Raw genomic sequence first — 23675 nt, forward strand, 5'->3', positions numbered from 1 at the left:
CAAGGGCAGAGGAACGCTACAATGAGGCCCATGGGCGAACACGGCAGATAATTGAGGGGACCTTCAGGCTCCTGATGGCCAGGTTCCGGTGCCTCCGTATGACAGGTGGATCCCTATTCTACTCACCAAAGAAGGTGTTCCAGATCATCGTGGCCTGCTGTATGCTTCACAACTTAGCTTTGCGACGACAGGTGCCTTTTCTGCAGGAATATGGTCCAGATGGCGATGTTGTTGCAGCTCTGGAGCCTATGGACAGTGAAGACGAGGAAGCAGAAGAAGAGGACATCGACAACAGGGACTCAGTGATCCTGCAATATTTCCAGTGAGACACAGGTAAGAATACAAACCTGCCTACTACATGTACTTTAACATTACTACCTCTCTACTGTCTGTCGTTTTCACCCAGTGTATGGTCACTGAGTTGTCACTTTCCCTTACGATTTCACAGATGTGGATCCCACTGTGTGACATCTGCTTTGATTCCTCATGGACTAGAGCTGTGTGACATAGGTATGTTGACATTACAAATGTAAGAGCTTTTTGCCACAGTAATTGATAATACACTAATTCGAAATCACAGACTGACTCCAGATTGTTTTGTGCTTCAAGGGTGTTTATTTAAGTGCTCAATATTGGAGGGGGTTGCAAAATGGGGAGGGGTGATGGTGGAGGTATGTCCATGGCAGAGTCCAGTCTATTGGTCTCACAGGTGCATTGCCCAAGTAGGCATAGGAAGTGGAGTTTGGGCAGTTTGAGGATGGACAGGGTGACAAAGTGGGACAAAAAGATGACATTCAGGGTGGCCTCATTTCTTGGCAGGGGTCTTGGCATTGTTCTCTGTCTTTGTCCTGGATCTCAGGGACCATTTGTGGGGTGGTTCTCCCTCTGTAGGGGGTGGGGTGCTGGTGTGGTGGTCCTGTGGCGGTGCCTCTTGTCCACTAGCGCCGGCGGAGGTGCTGGGCGGTTTATTGTCCAGGCTAGTGTCAGCGGCCCCTTGTTGTTCCACAGTGTCCCTCCTGGTGTTGAGTACTTCCTTCAGCACCCATACGATGGTGCCCAGGGTGGAATTGATGGCTCTGAGTTCCTCCCTGAAGCCCAGAAACTGTTCCTCCTGCAGCCGCTGGGTCTCCTGAAACTTGGTCAGTACCGTTGCCATCTTCCCCTGGGAGTGGTGGTAGGCTCCCATGATGTTGGAGAGGGCCTCGTAGAGAGTGGGTTCCCTTGGCCTGTCCTCCCCCTGTCGCACAGCAGCCCTCCCAGTTCCCCTGTGTTCCTGTGCCTCTGTTCCCTGAACGGTGTGCCCACTGCCCCCAGGTCCCTGTTGTTGTTGGGGTGGTGGGTTAGCCTGGGTTCCCTGTAGTGGTGGACACACTGCTGATTGACATGTCCTGGGGACAGAGGTATGGGACCGCTGGGTGGGTGCTGTGCTGGTGTTTCCAGAGGGGGGAAGCTCTATAGTGGCCTGTGACTGTGTGATGGGAACCGACTGTCCCGAGGTCCCCGATGGGCCGGGCTGGTCATCTAGGTCCCTTTGGACAGAGCTACTTTCATCACTGTGGGCCTCTTCTGTTGGTGGTGTGGACATGTCTGGACCCTCCTGTGCGGTGACGTTGGGTAAGGGTCCTGCAGGGGCGTAAAAGCATGATTATTGAATCTGTGTGTGCCATGGTGTGCAATGGGTGGTTGACCGTGTACCCCAGTGCTTGCACTCCTGTGTGGGACCTTGTGTGAGGATGGTTTAGGGGGGTGTATGGGTTTGTGCAGTGGGCATGCTTTGGTGTTGGTGTCCATGCTTTGTTGTTGCATGCAGGGCTTGGTGTTGGGATGTGTGGTTTGTGATATTGGAACATTTGTGAGGAGTTGGAGTGATGGGGTGAGGGTGAGGGTGGGGGTATGTGGTGGCATGTAGGTTGGGTGGGGGATGAAATAGTGAGAGATTGGACTTACCGGAGTCCATTCCTCCTGCTACTCCTGCGAGGCCCTCAGAATGCAGAATCGCCAAGACCTGCTCCTCCCATGTTGTTAGTTGTGGGGGAGAAAGTGGGGGTCCGCCACCAGTCCGCTGAACAGCAAGGTGGTGTCTTGAGACCACGGAACGCACCTTCCCCCGTAGGTCGTTCCACCTCTTCCTGATGTCATCCCTATTTCTTGGGTGCTGTCCCACTGCGTTGACCCTGTCCACTATTCTTCCCCATAGCTCCATCTTCCTAGCAATGAAGGTGTGCTGCACCTGTGATCCAAATAGCTGTGGCTCTACCCGGACGATTTCCTCCACCATGACCCTGAGCTCGTCCTCCGAGAACCTGGGGTTTCTTTGCCGAGCCATGGGGTGGTGTGGGTGATGTGTGGGGTGGTGTATGTGGTGATAAGTGTGCTGATATGTAGTGGTGTGTAGTGTGAGGTATGTGGAAGTTATGTCGGTGATGGTGTTGTGTGCCTGTGGATGCTAGTTTGTTGATGGTGGTGTCTCTCTCTGGCCTTCTCTCAGTGATTCTGGTTGTAGGGGTTTGTAGGTGATGTGGGTGTGTGTTTTATATAGTATTGGGTGTGTGGGAGTGGTGTGTGTATGTGTATAGGTGTGTGTATTTTGATTTGTCCAATGTGGTTGTGTTTTGTAAATGTGTGTGTATTTTGAGCGAAGCGGTGTGTACCCCCAACGGAATACCGTGGTTGAAAGACCGCCACGTGGATTCGTGGGTCGCAATAATGTGGGCGTATTTCCTTTGGCGAGACAGTGGAAGTTTTGTTTTTGCCAGTTTATCACTGACCTTTGGTGTGGCGGACTTGTGTGGGTGTCTGAATTTTGGCGGATTCTGTGCTGTGGGTCATAATAGCTGTGGCAGATTTCCACGGGGAGCGGCGGTGTGTTGGCGGTGTTCTGCACGGTGATAAGTGGCTTTTACCGCCAATGTTGTAATGACCACCTTAATCTCTTCAGGGAACTTCTTGTGTGTCTAAACTCGACGCACGCCTGATGAAATTGACGCAAAGCCTGCACTGCAACTGAGAAATCGCCACACAGCCGACTGGAACGACACAGCCCCGACTTCCCGACAGGAAATTTGACGCAACACCTGCCTTGTGACGGAAAATTCAATGCATCACCTACCGGATTGATGCAGCGCCCGTGCCTTCTTCCAGTGCGTCAAGGTCTTTCCCAGTATCCTCTGTGGACATCAAAATATCCCCGACCCGCAGTGAGGAACCAAGACTGCGTGCCAAAAAAGGACACAACCCGCTTTCAGTGTGGAAAGAAACTAAGCATCGTTTGTGTTACACTGCAAAATTCAACGCCACACCTTATTTGACCACGCATCTCCTGCTCTGCTGTCCCCATGTATCATTATTTTTTATGCATACCCTGTACTGTGTGTAGCAAAGAGACACTGTTTATTTGGATTAGGACTCTTTTAGACCTTTTAAAAGTGATATTTCAACTTATGCTTATTGGATCGTTGTCATTTTGACCTTAGTTTATTCTGATAAATATTATCTATGTTTATAAACCTGTGTGGTATATTCTTGTGGTGTTTTCACTGTGCTACAGTATGATTTATTCCACAAATACTTTACACGTTGCCTTCTAAGTTAAGCCTGACCGCTCAGTGCCAAGCTACCAGAGGGTGGGCACAGGATAATTTGGATTGTGTGTGACTTACCCTGACTAGGATTGTGGTCCCTACGTGGATGAGGGCTTATACCTCTTCCTACTAGAGACTCAATTTCTAACAAAAAACCTTCATGCCTTGTATATAACCCCAACCAGAAGGGTCCAGCAGATGTAACAATATTTTTTTTTGATTATCTACCATAGTTAAAAGAATTTACAGATGAAAATGTAGACACAAATGGCTGTCTTTTCAACTCAATTTCAATCTTTTTTTCTTTCAAATGTTACTTTCTATAGGCAAAGTTTGAAGGATCTACACAAATGACCCATTCCTGAATTTAGAATGTTGTCTCTGGGATTTACTATTGGTTGTATGCCAGTTTCTACCACCAACTGGAAGGAGGTTAAAAGCACCAAAAAGGGAAAATTGACTATGTCCCAGTAAAATACCAAAACTGTGTTGAAAAATGTGGTTTTCTGATTGAAATCTGCCTATTTCTGAGAGCTGGGATGATGGTGATCTTACCACTGCAAACCCTTCCTTAATGCCATATGCAGGCAAAAAACACAGACGCTTTCTTCTGCAGCACTTTTTCCCCATTGTCCCCAAAAAAACTCAAACGTTTGCTGCATTTTGGTTAATTTCTCAATCCCCTTCTGGGGGATTTACAAACCAGGGTACCGTCAGAATCCCCAGGATGTTGGAAAAAAGGACACAAATTTGGCATGGATACCTTATGTAGAGAAAATGTTATGGTGGCCTAATATCAAGCTACCCCAAATAGCCACAAAAAGATTAGCACTGGGAGGGAAAAAGGCCTACCAGTGAAAGGGTTAAAGCTGAATGCACTGGTTGTGTTGAGCCAGGCCACAAATTATTTTAAAATCTCATTTATGTGAGAAAGACTATGGGGCATACTTAGGGGCTCCTAACGCCACTAGAGCATCACTTTTCATGACGCTCCAGTTGTTCACTGCCCTGCACAATATTTACAAGGTGGCATGAAGCCAATTTCTGTGGCTTAACGCCACCTTGTAAATATGGACCCTTCACATGCAGCCCTTTGTGTGGAAGGCACGTGCAATGGGTGTTGCTGTGGGCGTGCCACAGCAACACCCATTGCATTTTGACGCTGCCTCAGATTTAGAAGTTTTTGTAAACCTGAGGCAGCGCCAAAAGCTAATGCCACCCCTGGGGTGGCATTAACAAGGTAGAACAAGGAGGAATACCTTCATTCTTCCTCGTTGTTTGCTTTTTCTATGTGTACTGCATTCTGCAGCACACACAAAAGTGCCAAATCGCCATTAGTGATTGTTTATGTGCAGGAAGGGACACCTGCCCACATAAACAATCAAATCCCTCAACACAGACATCCTTGCACGATGGTGCAAGGATGCCTTAGTTGGCGCTAGGCAGCTAAATTTAGTGCCAGAGCAAGGGACAACTCAGGGCTGTACCATATTCAATTAGATACAGCGCAACCCTGCGTTGTGAAAATGACCGAGCACAGCGCTGCCAATTTTGGTGCAGCGTCACGCTCTGTCATTTTCCTTTAAATATGGGCCTATATATATATCTTTTTCTGTTGACTGTTAGGTTAAAACCTTGTTTGTCTGAACTCTTTAAAGATCTCAAGTCGTGGTGAACTGTGTGACTAGCACAGGTGATACATATTTTCTCCACCATATCTATATTTTCAAATCTGAAAACTAACCATGGATTTATGGCGTATACTCCGTCAGTAGCCAGGTACTGTACGTTCAGATTCATTCATTCTCTAAATGTCTAATCCAGCCTCTCTTTCTTTAAGGACGAAATCCAGGTTAAATAATACGCCAGTTTCTCCAGGCAAGTGTCATGAATCAAACAGGTTCGCAGGAAACTCTGTTAAATTCGAAGCTTAGATTTTAGTGACACTTGAGGACAGCTTGGGCAGGGAATGTACATTCATTTCTCTATCAATGACTTCCTTCAGATAGCTAAACCATTTCCTTTTTTTCATTTGCCAGGCTCAGATCTGAGGTCAACTAGAATATTCATCACACACTGAGAAGTAATCTTTTATTGAAACTTGCGATGATTAAAAAGCACTGTTCGGCAGATGCATCCGCATAATGAATGCTCAAATATTTGCTGAAGCGAACATGAACCAGAATATCTTCTTATCGCTAAGGTTACAAGTATGACAAAATAATTTATAAAACCAATGCAATTAAAGATGTAACGTTGCTAAAAGATTACAAATTCCTATATAAGTTCTTATGTGACTTAGAGGTCATCAGAGCTTCATTCAATTCCGATTTCACCATCTTGACATTTTAGTTATCTTGGGTTTATTATCCATCAATGCAAAGCCAATCACTTGGAGTCACAAATTATGACCTGCCTAATCATTATCTTTTAGGCTGGTCATTTTGCAACCTATTGTGAACAGACAATATGTAATTAGACAGAATAGTACAAAGGTCAAATTGCAAATTGCTTAGCCACTCACAAAGTTGTCATTGTGTAAATTACATATCCTGGTTTACGAACTGGTGTCAATATGGTATTAGACCAAAATATTCTAACCACAATATCATCTTGCAGAAATGTGTGCTAAATATTAGTTACATTCGTATTGTCCCATTGGAGTTAAAAAGTGAACATCTGTACCTAATTCCACAATATTTTTGTAAATGTTATTTAGGACACAGTGGCACCCATTATGACAATGGCAGTAAAAACCACCTACCGCCGTGGCGACGGCCACCAAAAGACCATCACTGCGGCTACCATCCATCCACCATGTTATGACCCCAGACAGCTTTCCGCCACAAGAAGGGCAGAAATCCGGCTGTGGCCATACTAGTGGATGGCGGTAAGGTGGTGCTGCTACCACCAGCAGCGCCATGGCAGTAGACCGCCGCCAGCCGCATTATGAAAAATATTATGGCCTGGCGGTGTTCTGCTGGGGATGCTGCTGGGGGTAGCAGCGCCCGTCCCATCCCCTGCCGGAAGATCCCCTGGATCCAGGTAAGTCGGGTTTCTGACAGGGGAGGAGGGTGGGGGGTGTTGTGTGTGTGTGGGGGTGTGTGCATGTATGTGTGAGTGTGTGCGTTAATGCAGGTGTGTGTTTAGTGTTGTTCATGTGTGTGTTTGAATGTGTGTGAGTGCGTGTATGAAGGTGTGTGAGTGCGTGTATGTATGGAAATGTGAATGCGTTTCTGCAAGTATGTTTTGATGTGTGTGCATGAATGAATGAATGCATTGTGTATGTATGTGTGGATGAGTGTGTGTCTGTGTGTGTGTGTGAATGGTGGGGTGTGGATGTGGGGGAGGTCTGGGGAGTGTTTGGGGGAGGGGTCCTCCTATCAGTGACAGGGAAGGAATTCCCTGTCACTGCTAGGGCCTACCACTATGGTTTTTGCAGTAGACAGGGTCATGATACCACTGGCGGCACAATGGCGGCCGCCGGCTGGAGGTTCTTATCTCCAGCCTGACGGCTGCTACCGCATGTGGGATTTTACATGAAAAATAATCTCTAAATGCTCATGTTTGTTTTACAATAATGAATACCATGACATTGTTAAGAAATCCCTTTTCCTATGTTTGATCTCTCTCTTGAATATGAGATGTATGATATATTGGTCCAATTCATCTTTTTTTCCTTTCTAAAGGTCTAAATACAATAACGATTTACATATTACATTTTCTGTAAATATGTCTGCTGTCTCTTATTCTTACTGTTTTCAGAAGTAGACCTTGTGTAGTTAAAGTATAAGATAAACTCAGAAGCAATTTACAGGACTATTAATGATCTCTGGAAATTTATGGTTGCAGGTTCAAAGCTACCCCATCAGAAATGTAGGAAACTAGTAAATTTGGAGGAGCAAGAACTAAGGACTCCTAAGATAGGGCTATTTTTAAAGAGGCAAAGAAAATTAGGATCTCCACTGGAAGCTTAGAGAACAGCTCTAAAAAAGTTAGAAAATAATGTCAAGATTGCATCTTTCGCTCGAAGAATTTTGGACTCAACAGGTGATCTGTTGTAAACTCCCAAAGTCAGACCTCATTTTGATCATGGTCCACATTCAACATATCATTAAACTCAAATCGGTCTCAAATTATTTATGTGGAGTAGTAGTATTGCACAAAATTACTGTATGGTATTGCTCAAACAGAAGTCCAAATCCCAGAGCTGCCTCCTGTGTAAGAATGTGGGCTGTTAGATGAGTGAGGTGTAACCCCTAGCCAAGCAGCAGACACCATCCTTGTCAGAGTGGAGTCACACATAAATCCAAATTAACTTGTGCTCAGCCCTCTGGTAGCTTGGCACAGAGCTGTCAGGCTTAACCTGAAAGCAATATGTCAAATATGTGTGTAAAACCTCAAACAGTAACACAGTGAAAATACACCACAAAAGGATCTCACAAAAGTTTAGAAAAATAGAGTAAAATGTAATATTTAAAACAAGACCAAAAAGACAAAAATTCATAAGTAGAACCAGAGGTGTTGCACTTGAAGTGTTTATTACAGCAAAAAAGTGCCAACTGTTGCTACCTGGTCGTATGAGACTGGGAGAAAGTCACAAGTTCAGGCCAACTGCAATGGAGTGTGGGCTAGATACAGGGACCAGGATAGTCTTGCTTAAAAGTTACCTCCTCTGTCTAGCGTCAAGAGTCCCGTTCACAGTAGAGGAGACCCCCAGAAGCAGGGAAGCATTGCTGACAGTCATCCACACAATGCGAAGAACACACTAGGTGTAACATGTGTACAGAGCAGTAGTGCAAAGATCCAGTTGGAATCACAGACAATAAGGCTGGTACTTTGAGGTGTCACTCTATGCAAGTGATTGATGCTGTAGCACAAAGGGTCGGGCTGACAGAACTTCACAATGCCAGGCTGTGAGAGTGACAATAATTCAGCACTATCAGGCTGCTTGTGGTCACAAAGAACCCAATACCTTACATTCAGCCTCTCTGAAGTCCCACCAGGGTCCAGGACCTGAGGGGTACCACATGGGGGTCAGGAGCTTGCTCCATCTGATTCTGGATGCTGATGCTGGTGAGTGTGAGCCTGTTATATAACTTTGGCTCAGAACAGCAGGCCAGCAGACTAGCACTTGGAGTCACTCTAGGAGTTCTGGATTCAAAAGATACAGGTCCCGTTCTTTTCACCCAGGCAAGAGGGCAGCAGGCAGCAGGGCAGCACAGAAGGGCAGATGTTCTTTCAGAGCAGCAATCCACCAAAGTGCTAGTTATTTCAGCAGCAGAGCAGTCCTTAGATCCAGGAGAGTATCAATAGATCCAGAAGGGTACTGAAGAGTTGGTGTCTGAGGTCTAGTGTTTCTACCCAGTTGTGCTTTTGAAGTGGGGGAAATTGTTCTATAGTTTTCCCTTCGAGGTCCCCAGGCATCCTGCCTTCCCTGGCTCCAGACTAACTATGAGGGTGATATGCAGGCCTTTGTGTAAAGGTAAGACAAAGTTTATTTAAGTGTAAGTAAGGCTGGGCCGAGCTTTGCCATCACATGCTGCCAGTAATGGCCCATCAAGGTACACCTACGATATCTACTGTGTGTAGCAATCTAGGAGCAATACACAAAATCCACAGTCAGCTACGCTCAGTCATGTGACTAGAAACAGGCTAAGGGCACTAAATAGCTAAGGCAGGAAAATGGCAACTTTCTAAAATTGTAATTTTCAAAATTGTAATTTAAAATCTGACTTTACTATAAGTTAGGATCTTCACTACAATTCCAAAGACATCAAGCATGAACTGATTACGTGCTTGCATTTGGAAATTACAGCTTATTGAATGCAATAAAGTAACTCCTATGTTAACTTATGGGAGAGGAAGGTCTTGCAGCAGTGAGAAACAAACTTAAGAGTCTTTCACTACCAAGACATATAAAACTCAAAAGTACATCTATCTATCTATCTATCTATCTATCTATCTATCTATCTATCTATCTATCTATCTATCTATCTATCTATCTATCTATCTATCTATCTATCTATCTATCTATCTATCTATCTATCCATCTAGCTATCCCTCTTTCTATTTATCTATCTATCTATCTATACACACACATGTATACATATGTGTGCATGTATACATATTTATGTATTAATTCATTTATTAATTAATTTATTAATGTATTGTTTGCCTACTGGCAGTTGTCAGTAGGTAGTTATAGTTAGGAACTAGTTTCCAAAAGAAGAGCATTTTTTTGCCAATACCTTTGGCACCCCTTGAGGAATCTTCATGAAAATTTAAAAACTAATATGACAATCAGTTCAGCTGTTCTCTTGAAAGTTTCAGGGTGAACCATCAAGCAGAGACAGTGAAAAAGGGAGGCCCCAAAATGCATTTTCCCTACTCATTTTCCCAAAGGGATTTTGAACATGACTACAGCCTGAACCACTAGACAGAATTACACCAAATTTGGCAGAAATCTAGCTCTTGGTCCAGAAAGCATGTTTGTGTAATTTGTGTAAATCCCTTCATTCGTTTTTAAAATAATAAAGGCTAAATAATTTAGATATCTACAGGCATGGAGGGGCCCAGGAGCCAACCTTCCCTATGCTGATATCTGATTGGCTACCAACACTTCAAACTGGAAGTGTTGGCAAATATTTTGGGACTTGAATTTAGCCGAGTCCCACAGAAAAAATGCCAAAATAAAGAAAAGGATCCAGGGTAGGAATACCCTGAACCCCTAGCCTTGGTCCAGGGGATCCACTTGAACCTTTCTAGGGCTAAAACCTATTTGTTTTTAATTCTCTGAAAAATCAGTGTATGGGCCAAGGATTTTTCATAAAACTATTTTTTTTAAAGTGCTTTATTGTGGGCCAGGTTAAGGAGGCATTAGGGTATTTACAAATAGGAGGTGGGTGCATGGAGGCCCCCCTCCTAAGGCTGTTAGAAGCACCAGGGACCACCATCTCTACAGAGCTACATGGTAACAAAATAATAGGGGTGTCCTGTTGAGCCCCTTTGCCCTGAGGACCACCACAACCCTGAGATATATATAAAACTATGCAAGGGTACGTGGTCACCCCAAGCCCTAGAGACAACCACCTCCTTGAGGATATATGTTTAAAAAAAATAATAGAGGTGTCCTGTGGACCTCCTGGGTCCCATGGACGACCACCTCCCCAGGACTAGAAAAAAATTTAAGGAGTGAGTCTGCAAGGACCCCTGGACCACCACCTCCCCATGGCCAAATAGAGAGGAAGGAGCGGGGTACTAAGCCCCCTCCTGGAGCCATACATGGCCTTGGCAACAGCTGCCACCCAGGGCTGGCTCCTGCTACCTCCCAAGGTGCCCACCCTCTGGTGGTAACTGTTTGCTTTTGCTTGCAGAAGCTGACAGCTCCCATCAAGCAAATTTGAAAACACTCAGCTTTCAGCAAGCAGACGCTTTAAAAATGCTCCTCCTCGCTGAAAGCCAAGATTTAGGCCCTCATTATGAACACAGCGGCCCAAACTGCGCCTCCGGCGGTCGAAACCGCCAACAGAGGAGCGGTCCAGACCGCCAAATAAAGAACCAACTGAAACACAGACATCCTGAAAACCACCCACCGCCAGTAGAGGAGTGCTGACGACGACGATAGAGTCTGCCCACAGGCTGACGGAAAGACGGAAAGACCCAACCCACCCATCAAATAATGAACCACTAGAATGCCGTCAGTTCCGGGGTGGAAACCACTGCCACATAAAGCCAGGCGGAAATGAACCTAATATAAGGAAACACTCACCGGAGGCCCACACAATGCGCCGAATCAGACATGGATAGAGAGCCGCAGATCATGCCAGCCCTGCTCCTTGCCACATTCCTCTTCGACCGAGACCGCCGACGAAGACGACAAAGGTAAGTACCGCAACCTACTAAACAAGGGAACAAAGGACACAGTTACACACCCACCCACTCCACCCACCCTGCAACGCTCCCACGATCCTATACCCCACACCAAGAGATACTTACCAAATCAAACCTGACCATAGTATATATAAATGCCCCACACCCACAAACAATGAAACCAGAGACCAGGGTACAAGAATATGCCGCCAAAACACAGGGCACACATAAATATTTATTTAAGCTCACAGAGCTAACTACACACAACAAGGCCAATGGCCAGTCTATAGTGCCAGATATGTATGGGCTACAATGGCCCCAACCTGACTCCCAAAAGTGCACAGTGGGGCAACAATGGGGCATCCAGGCACCTCAGGGAACAGGGGCAGCTGGTGGTGGGGGTGGGGATTTGTGATGGGGTGGGGCTTGGACTTGCACTTGGAAGGTGGAGGGGGCTTGGGTTTGGAATTGGCTCAGCACTGGGCTTCTTCCTCTCTGGGGAAGGTGCATGGGAATGTGAAGGGTGGACAGGGGCGGGCTGTGAAGTGGAAGGAGTGGAAAGGGCACGCTTAGGGCCAAGATGGGGTGGGCCAGTGGGTTGGAAGAGGTCTGCACAGGAGAGGAAAAGTTTCTTGGGTGCAATTGGGTTGGGCCTGGAGGAGGGCATGGGAGTGGAGGTAGAGGGTGTGGTCTTAAGTGGTGTAGATGTGCATGTCGTGGGTGCAGGTGACTGGACAGTATGCTGAGGTGTACAGGCTGCCAGTGTGGCTGTATGTTGTGTGGGTGTTTGCAAGTCTAGTGAGTGTGCTGCATGTGTCAACTACAGTAGTTGTGGTGAGTGCAGGTGTGGTGTCTGGGGTGCATGTTTGGATGTCTGCATTTGTGGTGAGTGCAGGAATAGGCTCAGCAACAGTGACTGAAGGTGCACTGCTTGTGGGTGTGCATGTAGAGGGGACAGACAGGGAGGTAGAAGAGGTGGGCACAGTAGGGGAAGTGGATGTTGCTGTGTGTACATGTGTATGTTGGCTGTGTGAATGCTTGTGGTGGGAGGTGTGGTGCTTGTGTTTAGAAGTGTATTTCTTGTGTGCTGAGGTGCTTGACTGGGTGTCAGACTGTGTGCTTTGGACGGGTGAAGGGAGTGGGGTGCTGGAAGGGGTAGAGGAGGTTGGAGGGAGGACAGAATGACCAGGGAAACTGGCTGCCATCAAAGAGGAGGCCAGAGCCTGAAAAGATCTCTGTAGGCCAGACACGGCACCATGAATGCCATCCAGATAGGCATTTGTCTGCTGCATCTCTGATGCTAGCCCCTGGATGGCATTGACAATGGTTGTCTGGCCTACAAAGATGGTTCTCAGGAGGTCAATAGCCTCCTCTGTGAGGGCAGCAGGGCTGACTGGGGCAGGGGAGGAGGAGCCTGGGGCTAAGGAGAAGCCCACCCTTCTGGGTGAGCGAGCACGGGCAACTCGGTGGGGAGCAAAAGGGAGGGCGGTGATGGCATGGGGGGTGGCGGAAGATGTTACTGTAGGGGTGTGCCCATTAGGGTCCACCACCGCCAGGGAGCCCCAATCAGAGGAGGTATCGGAGTCACTACCTCCAGTGGTAGTTGCCTACCCCGTGGTACTCCCCTTACCCTCCAACCCACTGGTCCCCTTGTCATCGGATGACTCTGCCTTCGAGGATCCATGGGCCGCTTCATCCTCACTTGCTGATGCCTCAGCTCCCTTGCCAGATGATGCTGATGTACACAGACAACACAAGAGAACAGGTATGGGGAGACAGAACAGGAGAGGCACTTGTAAATATCTGAAAGGAGTGAACATAGTGGCCTGACAAATACCCACCCAGGAGACCCCCCCCAACAGGCAGCCCCTTCCACTAAGCCCATGGCCATGCCCCTGACTTGTGTTTAGAACCCTGCTCTACACCCATCCCCTGAACTACCTAAGGACCCGACGTGTAGGAGACCTGACCAAAACAGCCCTACACCCTAAGAGACCCATCATGTAAATTAACTTCAGTCAGAGTCCCTGCAACTAAGCAGCATAAACCCTAATGCACACACAGACATCCATCAAGGGTTAAGATTGTGACATGAGTACTCACCCCCTTTTGACTGCTGTGCAGCCTTCAAGCGCCCATCCCGGTCTTGGTACGCCACCGCCAGGATGCGTAGCATGAGGGGGGTCAGTGCCCGACGGGTACCCCTTCCAAGTTGGGAGGACTTCCCCAGCTGGGCCTCACAGATTTTTCACGCTCAGTGCCGCAGGTCCTCCCACCTCTTCCTGCAGTGGGTGTTCCGCCAGTTGTAGACCCCCAGGGGCAGCACCTCCTTGGAGATGGCATGTCAAAGTGCCCTCCTCTGGTGGGCGCTGACCTAAAAGGGAGACACAGAAATGTAACACAGAGGTCAGGCACTTGGAAAATATGTACAGCTGGCTATGTGTCCACTATGGGATGGACAGTACTGACAGACTTACAGGACATACGCACGCAGCATGGCTTGAACCATGGCCCATGCAGGCTCGGAGGTGCACACATATGTACTTACAACACTATCCATTACACCCAAACAGCGCCCCCAAGCCCCCGACTCACCTGTGCCTCTGGCCGTCCATAGAGCTTGGGGTACAGGGGCAGGACCCCGTCCACTAGCCTCTCCAACTCCTCCTGGGTGAAGGCCGGGGCCCTTTCCCCTGCAACACAAGCCACTTCCATGACCGGAGGCAGGACACAGCAGTACACTCAGTGGAGTACCTCCTCGCACGAGATCAGGGAGTCAAGTGAAGTTGGGGTGAGGAATTCCCGTACGTACCGCAGCGGTGTGCACTGTCACCTCCGGCGGCAATCATGATACGCCAGGATTCCCCATTGGCATTCATGTTAACCAATGACGGTGCGAATGGCGGTAAACACCGCCTTACGCTGTTACGTCAACCGCTAGCGGTATAAGGTCACTTCCACAACGACAGTTCTGGATTATAGGGGGCAGACATTTTTTGGCTAAAACTATGCATTGATAAAAATGATATTTGCACAATGCAGGCCCTATTGTTCACCTAACACACCTATGCATGTGACCATTAACAATACCACACATATCACACTCTGTTCACTCATTGAGGTCTAGATGAAGTTCTGTCAAGAACATTTAGCTTTTGAGTCCCTACAATCAAGTAAGCAGTGCACAATGAATGACAATGTGTGCCTATGTCTGTGTGTTCCTCACACATGTTTCAAATCCCTTCTTGGTACCGACCCTTGTGGCGAGGAAGGGCCCCATCGGTCTACAGACCACTTGTTGATTTGCGGAACATGGTGGAGCGTCACATCATAATCAATTACAGACTCTCCCTTGCAACTATTCTCAAACTTTGTGCATTACTGGATCCAGCACTGAGACCGGCAAATCGTAATCAGCATGCCATCCCCACTGAAGTACAGGTGCTCTCTGCACTCCTTTTCCTGGCCACAGGCTCATTTCAAGTGACAGTGGGCATGGGTGCAGGATTTTCACAGCCAATGTTCAGCATGATACTGACAAGATTTCTAAATGCATTTGTACAACACCTGCAGTCCTATGTGAGGTCCCTGCCCTCAAATCTGACTTCTATGTGTTTGCAAACATACCCCATGTGATTGGTGCCATCGATGGCACCCACATACCTATAATGCCCCCAAGAGTCAGTGAACAGGTGTACAGAAACACAAAGAACTTTCACTCAATGAACATCCAATTGGTATGTATTGCAGACCAGTACATCTCACATGTGAATGCCATGTTCCCGGGTTCAGTCCATGATTCATTTGTGCTGAGGAACAGTAGTGTGCCACAGAAGATGGAACAACTACAAGAGGACAGAGTGTGGATCATAGGTGGATTGTTCCTGTCAGTAACTGCCACCTACCAGACAGCCAGGCTGTCTGACTCAGAGCCTTGACTCTGACTGCTCTGTTTTGCACATTGGTCTAGGTGATTCTGGCTATCCCAACTTGCGTTGGGTCCTGACACCAGTGAGGAATACTGGGACAAATGCAGAGAGGAATTACAATGAGGCCCATGGACGTACTCGGAGGGTGATAGAGCGCACAATAGGTCTTGTGAAGGCTAGAGTCCGTTGTCTACATATCTCTGGGGGGGCCTGAAAAGATGTGTAGAATAGTGATGGCCTGCTGCATGCTGCACAACGTGGCTGAGAGAAATTCTATCCCCCTCTGGGATGTGGATGGTGCTGTAAATCCTGACCAGCTTTCTCAGAGAGGGGAGGAGAGTGATGGTAATGATGAGGAAGGGGAAGATATCAATTCCAGGACCCAACTGATACAACTCTACTTCCAGTAACTATGTGGGACTAAGGGCTGACATTGGTGTTTGTGACACATACTGTCAGTGTGCTTTGTCATCTTGGGGGGGGTTTGTGACAAGGTAGCCTCTTTCTAGCCTTGTTACCCCCACTTTTGGCCTGTTTGTGAGTGTATGTCAGGGTGTTTGTCACTGTTTTCACTGTCTCACTGGGATCCTGATAGCCAGGCCTCAGTGCTCATAGTGAAAACACTATGTTTTCAGTATGTTTGTTATGTGTCACTGGGATCCTGTTAGTCAGGACCCCAGTGCTCATAAGGTTGTGGCCTATATGTATGTGTCACTGGGACCCTGTCACACAGGACCCCAGTGCTCATAGGTGTGCATGTATGTGTTCCCTGTGTGGTGCCTAACTGTCTCACTGAGGCTCTGCTAACCAGAACCTCAGTGGTTATGCTCTCTCATTACTTTTAAATTGTCACTAACAGGCTAGTGACCATTTTTACCAATTTACATTGGCTTACTGGAACACCCTTATAATTCCCTAGTATATGGTACTGAGGTACCCAGGGTATTGGGGTTCCAGGAGATCCCTATGGGCTGCAGCATTTCTTTTGCCACCCATAGGGAACTCTGACAATTCTTACACAGGCCTGCCACTGCAGCCTGAGTGAAATAACGTCCACGTTATTTCACAGCCATTTTACACTGCACTTAAGTAACTTATAAGTCACCTATATGTCTAACCTTTACCTGGTAAAGGTTAGGTGCAAAGTTACTTAGTGTGAGGGCACCCTGGCACTAGCCAAGGTGCCCCCACATTGTTCAGAGCCAATTCACTGAACTTTGTGAGTGCGGGGACACCATTACACGCGTGCACTACATATAGGTCACTACCTATATGTAGCTTCACCATGGTAACTCCGAATATGGCCATGTAACATGTCTATGATCATGGAATTGCCCCCTCTATGCCATCCTGGCATTGTTGGTACAATTCCATGATCCCAGTGGTCTGTAGCACAGACCCTGGTACTGCCAGACTGCCCTTCCTGGGGTTTCTCTGCAGCTGCTGCTGCTGCTGCTGCCAACCCCTCAGACAGGCATCTGCCCTCCTGGGGTCCAGCCAGGCCTGGCCCAGGATGACAGAACAAAGAACTTCCTCTGAGAGAGGGTGTGACACCCTCTCCCTTTGGAAAATGGTGTGAAGGCAGGGGAGGAGTAGCCTCCCCCAGCCTCTGGAAATGCTTTGTTGGGCACAGAGGTGCCCAATTCTGCATAAGCCAGTCTACACCGGTTCAGGGACCCCTTAGCCCCTGCTCTGGCGCGAAACTGGACAAAGGAAAGGGGAGTGACCACTCCCCTGACCTGCACCTCCCCTGGGAGGTGTCCAGAGCTCCTCCAGTGTGCTCCAGACCTCTGCCATCTTGGAAACAGAGGTGCTGCTGGCACACTGGACTGCTCTGAGTGGCCAGTGCCACCAGGTGACGTCAGAGACTCCTTGTGATAGGCTCCTTCAGGTGTTAGTAGCCTTTCCTCTCTCCTAGGTAGCCAAACCCTCTTTTCTGGCTATTTAGGGTCTCTGTCTCTGGGGAAACTTTAGATAACGAATGCATGAGCTCAGCCGAGTTCCTCTGCATCTCCCTCTTCACCTTCTGATAAGGAATCGACCGCTGACCGCGCTGGAAGCCTGCAAACCTGCAACATAGTAGCAAAGACGACTACTGCAACTCTGTAACGCTGATCCTGCCGCCTTCTCGACTGTTTTCCTGCTTGTGCATGCTGTGGGGGTAGTCTGCCTCCTCTCTGCACCAGAAGCTCCGAAGAAATCTCCCGTGGGTCGACGGAATCTTCCCCCTGCAACCGCAGGCACCAAAAAGCTGCATCTCCGGTCCCTTGGGTCTCCTCTCAGCACGACGAGCGAGGTCCCTCGAATCCAGCGACACCGTCCAAGTGACCCCCACAGTCCAGTGACTCTTCAGCCCAAGTTTGGTGGAGGTAAGTCCTTGCCTCACCTCGCTGGGCTGCATTGCTGGGAACCGCGACTTTGCAAGCTTCTCCGGCCCCTGTGCACTTCCGGCGGAAATCCTTCGTGCACAGCCAAGCCTGGGTCAACGGCACTCTAACCTGCATTGCACGACTTTCTAAGTTGGTCTCCGGCGACGTGGGACTCCTTTGTGCAACTTCGGCGAGCACCGTTTCACGCATCCTCGTAGTGCCTGTTTCTGGCACTTCTCCGGGTGCTACCTGCTTCAGTGAGGGCTCTTTGTCTTGCTCGACGTCCCCTCTCTCTGCAGGTCCAATTTGCGACCTCCTGGTCCCTCCTGGGCCCCAGCAGCGTCCAAAAACGCCAAACGCACGATTTGCGTGTAGCAAGGCTTGTTGGCGTCCATCCGGCGGGAAAACACTTCTGCACGACTCTCCAAGGCGTGGGGGATCCATCCTCCAAAGGGGAAGTCTCTAGCCCCTGTCGTTCCTGCAGTATTCACAGTTCTTCAGCCTAGTAAGAGCTTCTTTGCACCAACCGCTGGCATTTCTTGGGCATCTGCCCATCTCCGAGCTGCTTGTGACTTTTGGACTTGGTCCCCTTGTTCCACAGGTACCTTCAGACAGGAATCCATCGTTGTTGCATTGCTGATTTGTGTTTTCCTTGCATTCTCCCTCTAACACGACTATTTTGTCCTTAGGGGAACTTTGGTGCACTTTGCACTCACTTTTCAGGGTCTTGGGGTGGGTTATTTTGCTAACTCTCACTATTTTCTAATAGTCCCAGCGACCCTCTACAAGGTCACATAGGTTTGGGGTCCATTCGTGGTTCGCATTCCACTTCTGGAGTATATGGTTTGTGTTGCCCCTATCCCTATGTTTCCCCATTGCATCCTATTGTAACTATACATTGTTTGCACTGTTTTCTAAGACTATACTGCATATTTTTGCTATTGTGTATATATATCTTGTGTATATTTCCTATCCTCTCACTGAGGGTACACTCTAAGATACTTTGGCATATTGTCATAAAAATAAAGTACCTTTATTTTTAGTATAACTGTGTATTGTGTTTTCTTATGATATTGTGCATATGACACTAAGTGGTACTGTAGTAGCTTCACACGTCTCCTAGTTCAGCCTGAGCTGCTTTGCTAAGCTACCATTATCTATCAGCCTAAGCTGCTAGACACCCTATACACTAATAAGGGATAACTGGGCCTGGTGCAAGGTGCAAGTACCCCTTGGTACTCACTACAAGCCAGTCCAGCCTCCTACATTGGTTGTGCAGTGGTGGGATAAGTGCTTGAGACTACTTACCACTCTTGTCATTGTACTTTTCATAAGAGAAAAATATACAAAACAAGGTCAGTGTATATACACATAGCCAAAAAGTTTTGCATTTCCTCTTTTCACTCTTTTCTAAGTGCTGAAAAGTACTTCTAAACTTTCAAAAAGTTCTTAAAAGTTTAAAAAGTTTTTTCTGTCTTTCCAAAAAGTTCTGAAAACTTTTTTCTCTTTGTCTATCACTTTAACTCTCTCTAAAAATGTCTGGCACAGGCCAAAAAGTTGAACTGTCCAAACTTGCATATGATCACCTTAGCTGGAAAGGAGCAAGGAGTCTCTGCATAGAGAGAGGTTTGAGTGTAGGGAAGAATCCTTCCTTAGAACTGTTAATTAATATGCTTAGAGTACAGGATAAGGCCATAAGTGCCCAATCTGTAGAAAAAGTAGCTAATGGTTCTCAATCTGATCCAGGGACTCCCCCAGGAAAAGGTTCAGGAAAGAAACTTCTCAGCCTGCCCATTACTAGACAGTCTAGCATAGTTGGTACAGAGGTTGAATCACACCATACTGATGGTGTGCTCTCACATTATGCTGGTAGCCAAGCTGTTAGGGTGCCCTCTGTAAGGGACAGGTCTCCTTCTGTTCATTCCCATCATACCTCTGTATCTAGAAATGTCCCTCCCACCCACCCTGATGACAGATTGTTAGAAAGGGAGCTCAATAGATTGAGAGTGGAACAAACCAGACTGAAGCTCAAGAAGCAACAGCTGGATTTGGATAGACAGTCTTTAGAAATAGAGAGGGAAAGACAGAAGTTGGGTTTAGATACCCATGGTGGCAGCAGCAGTATTCCCCATAGTCATCCTGCAAAAGAGCATGATTCCAGGAATCTGCACAAGATAGTTCCCCCTTATAAGGAGGGGGATGACATTAACAAGTGGTTTGCTGCACTTGAGAGGGCCTGTGCTGTACAGGATGTCCCTCAAAAGCAGTGGGCTGCTATCCTATGGCTATCATTTACTGGAAAAGGTAGGGATAGGCTCCTTACTGTAAAAGAAAATGATGCTAACAATTTCCAAGTTCTTAAGAATGCACTCCTGGATGGTTATGGCTTAACCACTGAACAGTACAGGATAAAGTTCAGAGAGACCAAAAAGGAGTCTTCACAAGACTGGGTTGATTTCATTGACCAGGCAGTGAAGGCCTTGGAGGGGTGGTTACATGGCAGTAAAGTTACTGATTATGAAAGCCTGTATAACACAATCCTGAGAGAGCATATACTTAATAATTGTGTGTCTGATTTGTTGCACCAGTACCTGGTAGACTCTGATCTGACCTCTCCCCAAGAATTGGGAAAGAAGGCAGACAAATGGGTCAGAACAAGGGTGAACAGAAAAGTTCATACAGGGGGTGACAAAGATGGCAATAAGAAGAAAGATGGTGAAAAATCTCAAGATAAGCATGGGGATAAGGGTAAAACCAAAGATCCCACTTCAAATCTTAAACACTCTTCAGAGGGTGGGGATAAAACAAATTCTTCCTCTTCTTCCCAACCTGCACACATTAAAAAGCCTTGGTGCTTTGTGTGTAAAAACAGAGGCCATAGGCCAGGGGATAAGTCCTGTCCAGGTAAACCCCCTGAGCCTACCACCACTAATACATCAAGCTCTAGTGCCCCTAGCAGTAGTGGTACTAGTGGTGGGACTGCTGGCAACAGTCAAGCAAAGGGTGTAGTTGGGTTCACTTATGGGTCCATAGTGGAAACTGATGTAATCAGTCCCAAGACAGTTTCTGTCACACCTAGTGGCATTGGCCTTGCCACACTGGCTGCTTGTCCCCTTACAATGGATAAGTACAGGCAGACAGTTTCAATAAATGGTGTTGAGGCCTTGGCCTACAGGGACACAGGTGCCAGTTTCACTTTGGTGACTGAAAACCTAGTGCCTCCTGAACAACACATCATTGGACAACAGTATAAGATTATTGATGTCCATAACTCCACTAAGTTTCTTCCCTTAGCTATAATTCAGTTTAGTTGGGGTGGAGTTACTGGCCCTAAGCAGGTGGTGGTATCACCTAGCTTACCTGTAGACTGTCTCTTAGGTAATGACCTAGAGGCCTCAGGTTGGGCTGATGTAGAGTTTTATGCCCATGCAGCCATGCTGGGCATCCCTGAGGAATTGTTCCCTCTCATTTCAAGTGAAATAAAAAAGCAAAGGAAAGAAGGCCTGAAAACTCAGGATCCCTCTCCATCAACAGGTAAAAAGGGTATCACAGTATCCCCTAACCACACTACCATTCAGGATACTATTCCTGTGGTGGGAGAAACCTCTCCTGGGGTGGCACCTGTTCCAAGGGAATCATCAGCTGGCAAAGCTGGACTCCCTGAGGTGGAAGTACCTCTCTGTGGGATAACTAACATTGGTGAGAAAAACAGCACCATTTTAGTTAACATGGAGCATCCCTCCAACCCTCCCAGAGAAACTTTAGTGCAGAAACCCTGCACTACCTCACAACACTTAGGACAGCATCCCTGCCCTAGTGTGGAGCTCATAGGACAGCATCCCTGCCCTGCTCCAACTCAAGAGAAACAGCATCCCTGTTCTCTCTTCCAGCCAGATGGACAAAGTTTTTGCCCAGCTATGGCTTTTCTGAGACAGCATCCCTGTCTGGCATTTCCATCACTACAAATAGGTTCAGTGGACAATTCCCACTGCTCTAAACTAAAACTTACTGATAGAAACTCTGAAAATACATCTTCACATTGTTGCTTAGCTAAAAAACTTCAAACAGGGTGGTTTACATCCCCACAGGGAAGTAACCATATAGTGGATGATAAAGGGAGTAACCAGTCTATTGCAGAGCTACTCTCTACTTATCACCACTTAGACAATAAAGTCTCAACTGGCCAAGGTTAGCCTTATTGTCCTTCGTTTGGGGGGGGGTTGTGTGACAAGGTAGCCTCTTTCTAGCCTTGTTACCCCCACTTTTGGCCTGTTTGTGAGTGTATGTCAGGGTGTTTGTCACTGTTTTCACTGTCTCACTGGGATCCTGATAGCCAGGCCTCAGTGCTCATAGTGAAAACACTATGTTTTCAGTATGTTTGTTATGTGTCACTGGGATCCTGTTAGTCAGGACCCCAGTGCTCATAAGGTTGTGGCCTATATGTATGTGTCACTGGGACCCTGTCACACAGGACCCCAGTGCTCATAGGTGTGCATGTATGTGTTCCCTGTGTGGTGCCTAACTGTCTCACTGAGGCTCTGCTAACCAGAACCTCAGTGGTTATGCTCTCTCATTACTTTTAAATTGTCACTAACAGGCTAGTGACCATTTTTACCAATTTACATTGGCTTACTGGAACACCCTTATAATTCCCTAGTATATGGTACTGAGGTACCCAGGGTATTGGGGTTCCAGGAGATCCCTATGGGCTGCAGCATTTCTTTTGCCACCCATAGGGAACTCTGACAATTCTTACACAGGCCTGCCACTGCAGCCTGAGTGAAATAACGTCCACGTTATTTCACAGCCATTTTACACTGCACTTAAGTAACTTATAAGTCACCTATATGTCTAACCTTTACCTGGTAAAGGTTAGGTGCAAAGTTACTTAGTGTGAGGGCACCCTGGCACTAGCCAAGGTGCCCCCACATTGTTCAGAGCCAATTCACTGAACTTTGTGAGTGCGGGGACACCATTACACGCGTGCACTACATATAGGTCACTACCTATATGTAGCTTCACCATGGTAACTCCGAATATGGCCATGTAACATGTCTATGATCATGGAATTGCCCCCTCTATGCCATCCTGGCATTGTTGGTACAATTCCATGATCCCAGTGGTCTGTAGCACAGACCCTGGTACTGCCAGACTGCCCTTCCTGGGGTTTCTCTGCAGCTGCTGCTGCTGCCAACCCCTCAGACAGGCATCTGCCCTCCTGGGGTCCAGCCAGGCCTGGCCCAGGATGACAGAACAAAGAACTTCCTCTGAGAGAGGGTGTGACACCCTCTCCCTTTGGAAAATGGTGTGAAGGCAGGGGAGGAGTAGCCTCCCCCAGCCTCTGGAAATGCTTTGTTGGGCACAGAGGTGCCCAATTCTGCATAAGCCAGTCTACACCGGTTCAGGGACCCCTTAGCCCCTGCTCTGGCGCGAAACTGGACAAAGGAAAGGGGAGTGACCACTCCCCTGACCTGCACCTCCCCTGGGAGGTGTCCAGAGCTCCTCCAGTGTGCTCCAGACCTCTGCCATCTTGGAAACAGAGGTGCTGCTGGCACACTGGACTGCTCTGAGTGGCCAGTGCCACCAGGTGACGTCAGAGACTCCTTGTGATAGGCTCCTTCAGGTGTTAGTAGCCTTTCCTCTCTCCTAGGTAGCCAAACCCTCTTTTCTGGCTATTTAGGGTCTCTGTCTCTGGGGAAACTTTAGATAACGAATGCATGAGCTCAGCCGAGTTCCTCTGCATCTCCCTCTTCACCTTCTGATAAGGAATCGACCGCTGACCGCGCTGGAAGCCTGCAAACCTGCAACATAGTAGCAAAGACGACTACTGCAACTCTGTAACGCTGATCCTGCCGCCTTCTCGACTGTTTTCCTGCTTGTGCATGCTGTGGGGGTAGTCTGCCTCCTCTCTGCACCAGAAGCTC

The sequence above is a fragment of the Pleurodeles waltl genome, chromosome 1_2 (assembly GCF_031143425.1).
Source record: "Pleurodeles waltl isolate 20211129_DDA chromosome 1_2, aPleWal1.hap1.20221129, whole genome shotgun sequence".
NCBI lineage: Eukaryota > Metazoa > Chordata > Amphibia > Caudata > Salamandridae > Pleurodeles > Pleurodeles waltl.